This window comes from Cervus canadensis, chromosome 19 (genome assembly GCF_019320065.1).
Source record: "Cervus canadensis isolate Bull #8, Minnesota chromosome 19, ASM1932006v1, whole genome shotgun sequence".
NCBI classification, from domain to species: domain Eukaryota; kingdom Metazoa; phylum Chordata; class Mammalia; order Artiodactyla; family Cervidae; genus Cervus; species Cervus canadensis.
Window position 1 is genome coordinate 16,675,967 of NC_057404.1, and position 8,826 is coordinate 16,684,792.

At 39.5% G+C, this 8,826-nt stretch overlaps 1 pseudogene; it reads left to right on the top strand.

The window, feature by feature from the left end:
- Positions 1 to 5,905: 5,905 nt before the first annotated feature.
- LOC122422400 lies at positions 5,906 to 6,023 on the top strand (annotated as a pseudogene).
- Positions 6,024 to 8,826: the final 2,803 nt, after the last annotated feature.

Below are 8,826 nucleotides of genomic sequence, written 5' to 3' on the forward strand. Positions count from 1 at the left end.
CTTGAGTGGGGAAGATCCTGTTAAGAAGGAAATGGCAAACCACTCCAGTGTTCCTGTCTTGGAAATCCCATGGATAGAGGAATCTCACAGGCTACAGTCCATGGGGTCACAAAAGAATCCGATACAACTTAGAGACTAAAAAAACAGCAACAATTTGTCTCGGTTTCGTCACCAAATACTTATTTTCTGTAATATGCACTAATTATGAAAGCTTCTGGGAGCAAGAAAGTCCACAAAATTAATGCAACATAGCATAAGAAAGAATCTTATGATTAACTTCTTCATGCTCTCTGAATATATATATATATATATATATATATACACATTCCAAGACAGCCTTGTCCTCAAGGTTTTCTTCACTCCTACTAAATTTTAGATAAACTTCTTTCTGACTGTAGATCTCAGCTTCCCTCTTTTGAGAGCATTTACTCTACAAAATTTGTAAATTCTTTCTTTGCCTCTTTACGATGTAAATCTTCTTAGAAGCCTGAGGCCAGTTTTACCACCCAAGGAAAGTTTTGTCAAGGGCCATCTTGCAATACAAGAACAGTGAACTTCCAAATGTTCAAGCTGGATTTAGAAAAGGCAGAGGAACCAGAGATCTAATTGCCAACATCCATTGGACCATTGAAAAAGCGAGAGAGTTCCAGATAAATGCCTACTTCTGCTTTATTGACTATGCCAAAGCCTTTGTCAGTGCGGATCACAGCAAACTGTGAAAAATTCTTCAAGAGATGGGAATACAAGACCACCTTATCTCCCTCCTAGGAAATCTGTATGCATGTCAAGAAGCAACAGTTAGAACTGGACATGGAGTAACAGACTAGCTCCAAATTGGAGAAGGAGTATGTCAAGGCTGTATATTGTCACTGAACTTATTTAACTTTTATGCAGAGTACATCATGCAAATGCTGGATGGGATGAAACACAAGCTGGAATCAAAATTGATGGGAGAAATATCAATAACTCCAGATATGCAGATGACACCACCTTTATGCCAGAAAGTGAAGAGGAACCAAAGAGCCTCTTGATGAAAGTGAAAGAGGGAGTGAAAAACCTAGCCTAACCAACATTCAAAAAGCTAAGATCACGGCATCTGGTCCCATCACTTCATGGCAAATAGATGGAGAAACAATGGAAACAGTGGCAGACTTTATTTTGGGGGCTCCAAAATCACTGCAGATGGTGACTGCAGCCATGACATCAAAAGATGCTTGCTCCTTGGAAGAAAAGCTATGCCAATCTAGATAGCATATTAAATAGCAGAGACATTACTTTGCCAACAAAGGTCCATCTAGTTAAAGCTGTGGTTTTCCAGTAGTCGTGTATGGATGTGAGAGTTGGATTATAAAGAAAGTTGAGCACCAAAGAACTGATGCTTTTGAACTGTGGTGTTGGAGAAGACATTTGAGAGTCCCTTGGACTGCAAGGAGATCAAACCAGTCAGTGCTAAAGGAAATCAGTCCTGAATATTCATTGGAAGGACTGATGCTGAAGCTGAAGCTCCAGTACTTTGGCCACCTCACGTGAAGAGGCAACTCACTGGAAAAGACCCTGAGGCTGGGCAAGATTGAAGGCAGGAGTAGAAGGGGATGACAGAGGATGAGATGGCTGGATCGCATCACCAACTCGATGGATAGGAGTGTGGGTAAGCTCCAGGAGTTAGTAATGGACAGGGAAGCCTGGCATCCTGTAGTCCATGGGGTCGCAAAGAGTCTGACACGACTGAGTGACTGAACTGAACTGGGAGCTATCCCTCTGAAATGGAATCATCAAGGGTGATAGTGCATATGATGCTAAGTTTCTGTGTGGGCTGAGGGGTGAGAACTAGGACTCAAACGGAATGATCACTCTAAGTTGTAAAGCTGCTTCTTGTTCTGAGAGAGTTTGTTTTTCCTCTGAGAAATTCTCATTAGCACACACAGAATGGCTTAAGATTTTCTCATTCCACCCCATCCCAGCTATTCACAACTCTCCATAATAGTGATGGATCTAGAGACTGTCATAGTGAATGAAGGAAATCAGACAGAGAGGAGAAATATATGATATCGCTTATATGTGGGATCTAAAAAGATAGTATAAATGAACATATGTACAAAACATAACTAGAGTCACATATAAAGAAAACAATCTTATAGTTACCAAGGAGGAAGGGGGAAAGAGATAAATTGGGAGATGGACATATATACAATTCTTGTCCAGTTGCTCAGTTTTGTCTGACTCCGCAACCCCATGGACTGCAGCACGCCAGGCTTCCCTGTCCTTCACCAGCTCCCTGAGCTTGTTCAATCTCATGTCCATTGAGTCAGTGATGCCATCCACCATCTCATCCTCTGTTGTCCCCTTCTCCTCCTGCCTTCAATCTTGCCCAACATCAGGGTCTTTTCTAACGATCGGCTCTTTGCATCAGGTGGAAAATGCATTGGAGCTTCAGCTTCAGCATCATTTCTTCTAGTGAATATTCAAGACTGATTTCCTTTAGGATTGACTGGTTTGATCTCCTTGCAGTCCAAGTAACTCTCAAGAGTCTTCTCCCAACACCACAGTTCAAAAGCATCAATTCTTTGGCACTCAGCCTTCTTTATGGTTCAACTCTCACATCCATACATGACTACTGGGGGAAAAAAAAACAACAACATAGCTTTGACTATACAGACTTTTGTTAGTGAGACCTCTGCTTTTTAATATGGCGTCCAGTTTTGTCATAGCTTTTCTTGCAAGGAGCAAGCATTTTTTTAATTTTGTGGCTGCAGTCACCATCTGCAGTGATTTTGGAGCCCAAGAAAATAAGGTCTACCAATGTTTCCATTGTTTCCCCATCTATTTGCCATGAGGAGATGGGACTGGATGCCATGATCATTTTTTGAACGTTGAGTTTCAAGCCAGCTTTTTCATTCTTGTCTTTCATGTTCATAAGAGCTTCTTTAGTTCCTCTTCGCTTTCTGTCATAAGGGTGGTTTCATCTGCATATCTGATGTTATTGATATTTCTCCAGGCAATCTTGATTCTAACTTGTGCTTCATCCAGCCTGGCATTTCATATAATGTACATTGCATATAATTTAAATAAGCAGGTTGACAATATACAACCTTGATATACTCCTTTCCCCGTTTAGAAACAGTCCATTGGTCCATGCTCCCCAGTTCTAACTGTTACTTTTTGATATACAGTACTATATATAAAATGGGTAACTAATAAAGACCTACTGAATATCACAGACTTTATTTGCTTGGGCTCTCAAATCACTGCAGATGCTGACCGCAGTCATGATATTAAAATACTCTTGCTCCTTGGAAGAAAAAGCTTTGACAAATCTGGAAAGTTTATTAAAAAGCAAAGACATTACTTTGTTGACCAAGGTCCATAGTCAAAGCTATGGCTTTTCCAGTTGTGAGAGTTAGATCATAAAGAAACCTCAGTGCTGAAGAACTGATGCTTTTGGGTTGAGGTGTTGGAGAAAACTCTTGAGAGTCCCTTGGACTGTAAGGAGATCAAGCCAATCACTCCTAAAGGAAATCAGTCCTGAATATTCATTGGAAGGACTGATGCTGAAGCTGAAACTCCAATAATTTGGCCACCTGAAGAACTGACTTATTGGAAAAGACCCTTAAGCTGGGAAATATTGAAGGCAGGAGGAGAAGGGGACAACAGAGGATGATACGGTTGGATGGCATCACCGACTCAATGGACGTGGGTTTGAGAAAGCTCCAGGAGTTGATGATGGACAGGGAAGCCTGGTGTCCTGCAGTCCTTGGGGTTGCAGAGTTGGACACTACTGAGAGACTGAACTGAATTGGGAAATAGTGAGGGACTGGTGTGACCATGGGGTCAGATAGAGTCGGACATGACTTTGTGACTGAACAACAACAAACTTTAGTTTGAAATTTTTACTTCTCTTATTACTCAATTGAAACTTGTTATGATCATCTTAGTCCAAATTATGCAAATTAATTATTACTCAAACTCCAAGTGTCAAATACTTCAGGAACAGAGTAAATTTTTTTTGATTTTTTTTTTCTCTCTTTTCTCTACCCTATCCAAGCTGTGTATTGGCTACTATAATGTAACCTCAATTCATCAGCTTGTATTTCCTATTAGTATAAAGGGCTAAGTCAACAATTAATATCTAATATGAAAATAGTATTTAATTTGTCCAAAATATATTCTATCATGGTGACTTTCTATAACACAGAAAAAACTTGTTATTTCACATGAATGTAAGAATGTTATACTATGACCCCCTCCTGTTCAGTATCATGAATCAGTACATTTATCCACAGCCCTAATGAGTGCTTACAATTAGGCTATACAAAACGAGAGACTTTATCAAGAAGGGGCAAGTAGGTGGAGAGTAGGAAGGTAAGGGAACCCAGGAAGACTGTTCTGCCACATGGCTCACAGTCTTGGCTCTTATAGTGATGGGATTATTCTTCCAGGTTGTCTGGATGCTGGGCAGGCTGCTTGCACTTATCCAAGTTTCAGAAAATAAAATATGCCGTTGGAACTCCTCTTCACTAGTATATCTGAATAATGATTGCATCACTGAGATGAACCATTCGGTTATTTATAGTTTGTGTGTCTAGTTTACCCCTCAGGAATTTTCAGTGTAACACTGTATATCTATCTTATGAATTGTATAGATAAAAACATTGGCAAGAAGTGGAGAATGTCCTTGGCATCTTCCACAGTAATGTAAGCACAAGACCTTTGCCAAAGGAGAGTTAGGAGAAGGCTGCCAACAAAAAAATAACTTTGACATTTCCTCAAAATGCTGAAATCCTGCCTGGAATAAAGCAATTAATCATCCAGCTCTGCATTAAGCATCTATTTAATTGCATTCACCATTGCACTGAGCACAGTAAGCAAAACTGGAAAAAAAAAAAATGAAGTAAGCTCTCCATTGAGATGTTTAAAATTGAATTCAGGAAACATAATGCATATTCAATAACTAGCCTCACTTATACCATCCTGAATAGTTCAGCATTAGTTGCAAGAAAACAAACATCAGTGGGCTCCAAAGTAATTTTCTGAAACTATAACTTTATAGTAGTGTAGAGTATGGACTGACAGAAAGAAAAAATTGTGAAAGAGACATACCTTCTTATAAAGCAGATTGGTGAAAAGTTCCTGAGAAGAGATAATGAAGGACTGAACTAGGGCACTGGCAGTGGAAATGGAGAGGAAAAGCCAGATTCAAGAGATATTTATGAAGAAGAATTAGTAAGTGAATAAGTGGATGTGTGAGATGGGAGAGACTTCAGGAATCAAGGTGAGCGCTGAAGTTTCTATCTTAGGAAACTGGGTGTCTGTGATGCTTCCTGAGATAGAAAGACCAATTGACTCTCTTCAAGATTCCATGATGTGCAGGTTCTCAAGCAGTTCTACTGTGCTCATAGGGTGAGTTCATCCCGATACCTCAATTACTGTGAGTAACGCAAGATCTGTCAATTACAGGAAAAATGATGGCTTCAGTCCCAGGGTCTCTCCTTAAAGGAGGAAGCATATTTTTACTCTACCAGAGCTTTAGGTAAGCATGGAGCAGAAATTTTCACATCCTTTAACATGAAATATTCATATTTTATTCTCTTCCTTTCCTTGCCATGCATGATTCCATAGTTTTAATTTTTTAAATAGATTTGCTAGTCTTATGTCATTTTATTTTATAATTATAGGGGCAGATTAAGCCAAGACTGTAGTTTTACAATTATATAACTACTATTATATGATAATTTCTACTGAAAGGCATTTGTTTGTTTTAAGGATTACTTATAGAACAAACAAATAAATGAGCCATTCAGATTAATTTATGATAGTAAAGGAACAAACTGAAACATTTACAGCACTGGAATAAGAGGGCATTTTAGTGCAAGTGTCGCTTCTTTTACAAACTACCTATGCCCTTTGGGTCTGTGGCCATACCACCCTGAATGCACTCAATCTCATCTGATCTCAGAAACTAAGCAAGATTGGGTCTGGTTAGTACTTGGAGGGAGACTGCCTGGAAATACTGGGTGCTATAGGCTTTGGAGACTTCCACGACAAATATGTTCCTTCCATTCTCCTTATGTCCCCAGACCTTTTAATCTCATGTTACAAACTATCTACTTCCCTCTCCCTTATCTGTCATCTTTTAAATCCTAGGGTACTCTGCCTTACTTTAAGATTTTATCTCCTGGCTCAATCATGTTTCCTCTCCAATACCATGCATACATAGTCGATTCAGTCGTGTCTGACTCTTTGCAACCCTATGAACTGTAGTCTGCCAGGCTCCTCTGTCCATTGGATTCTCCAGGCAAGAATGCTGGAGTGGGTTGCCATGCCCTCCTCCAGGGGATCTCTTACGCCTCTTGCATTGGTAGGTGGGTTCTTTACCAGCAGCGCCACCTGGGAAGCCCCCTCACCAATACCGTTTTTTCAGTAATCAACGTCTAGATCTCTAGTCCCAGAATCTCCTCCTCTCCTTATATTTTATCCTCTATCCCTGTATAGTCACTCATTCCCATGCTGTACCATAAGCCTGGTGATCATTCATAAAAGTGATATCTCAACTTCAAGCCTTATATTTCTGACACTATCTCCTATAGTTTATCTCACTCTCTCAGAACCTCAATCCATAATCCTCTGCTCAAAAATATCACATCAGTTGATGTAACCACTTTTTAACCATATTATATCCTCTCTAGCTTTGCCTTTCATGGATTTCATATTAAATAATTCCTGTGAGTACTCACTCAGTTCTTTGTTCCCATCATTTTTTTTTGACATTTTTTGCTTAGCAAAGTCATAATCCTGGTCAAACCAAACTCTTTCCTATTATGCATCTTCAGCTGTGGAGATGCAGATATTTGGAGAAAAAAAAAAAAAACAAACAAACACAGACACACTGACCAGGCTCAGCTAAATAGTGAATCACTAACAGCAGTGGGATGTTCAGTGATAACACTGGATTTCCCTGCTTTTCTCGTCCCCACTTTCCCAGTAGACTGCTTCATGATATCCAGTCTTCATTCAGACTCCCTATACTTCCTCATCCTTTCTCACATGTAGTAAATTGGTGTGATAATTCACTGAAGCATGCAGAAGAAATCTTGCCAATGTTACTAGGACACACCTAACAACTCAGCTGCATCCCTGACCCTTTTATGGTCAGTAGTACACCATTCATTTTAACTAGTGTCAATCCTGCCTTCAATGAACTAAAGCACATCCTAAATCACTCATTTTGGATTCAGCCTATAGAAATTCTTTTCTTCATCTTCTGCTTATATTTTATACACAAGAAAATATGGTATAATTTCTCCTTTGTTAAAGAAAACAACACAAAATAGAATTTCTCTCTTGGCCCAAGTCCCCGATGAGCTATCATCCTATCTCTTTTTATGACAGAATTCTTTAAAGCGATTGTCTCCATTTTATCTTCTCTCATTTTCTCTTGAACCTGTGCCAACTAGGTTTCACCCTCATCTATTCAACAAAACCTGATCTATTTAATGATACAAAATGCCCTTCATCTTATTTGACTTTCAGCCCTACTTGCATAGTTGATCATGCTTTCATCCTTGAAATGTTTTCTTCATGTGGCTCCAGTATGCTTTACTTTTTTTTCATTTTTTTCTATTTTATTGGCAAATGATCTTCATTCAGTTTCCTTTGATGTTTCTTCTTGAATGAGTTGACATTGTAATGCTCTGAGAATCTGTATTTGAACCACTTGTCTTTCTACATATCATTATTTCTTTGGTTATTTCCTCCAGGTCCATGCATTTTTCTTTTTTTTAAACAGGGTACAGTTGCTTTACAATGTTGTGTTAGCTAAGTCAATCAACTATGGTGGTGATTTAGTCGCTCAGTCATTTCCAACTCTGTGCAACCCCATGAACTGAAGCCTGCCAGGCTCCTCCATCCGTGGGATTCTCCAGACAAGAATACTGGAGTGGGTTGCCCTTTTAGGGGATATTTTTGACCCAGGAATCAAACCCATGTCTCCAGCATTGCAGGCAGATTCCTTACCAACTGAGCTACAAGGAATTAAGCTATGTGTATACATGTATCCCCTCCGTCTTGGACCTCCTTCCCATCCCCCCATTCCATCCATCTAGGTCCCTGCAGAACACCGAGCCGAGCTCCCTGTGCCAAACAACAGGCTTCCAGTGCCTATCTCCATGCCTATAAAAATATGTCAGTGAGTGAGTGATAGTCGCTCAGTCGTGTTTGACTCTTTGTGACCCCAGGGACTGTAGCCTGTCAGGCTCCTCTGCCCACGGAATTCTCCAGGCAAGAGTACTGGAGTGGGGTGCCATTTCCTTCTCCAATAAATATATGACTAGACGGTATTTGTGAAACTTCAGCGTGTACTAAGTTATATGTCTTTAAAGGTAGAAATTCTCACCTTTGTTACCTCCAATTATTGATTCTCAATTTTAGAGCTCTGTCATTGACCTTTCTCATGGATTCTAAATTTGATTGTCCAATTTCCTATTAAATATCTCCAATAGTATGTGTAATAAAACATCTCAAATTTAAACACCCAAAGCCTAGCGCTTGATAACAATGATAGTTCCCATCCATATAATGCTTACTAGATACCAAAAATAAACTGCAATGATTTTACATATATTAGTTGACTTATCCCTATGAAGTATTTGCTATTATAAAGGAAGAAATTGAGATACAAAGTTGAAGAAATCGAGATACAAAGTTGAATAAATCACCCAAGGTTATACAGCTTGTAATCAGTGTTTGGCACAAGTAGGTGCCAGAGTGCATGTATAGTGTGCTGCTTCTCTGATCTTTTCCTATAATCCTCATTTGCATATGTTCCCCGTA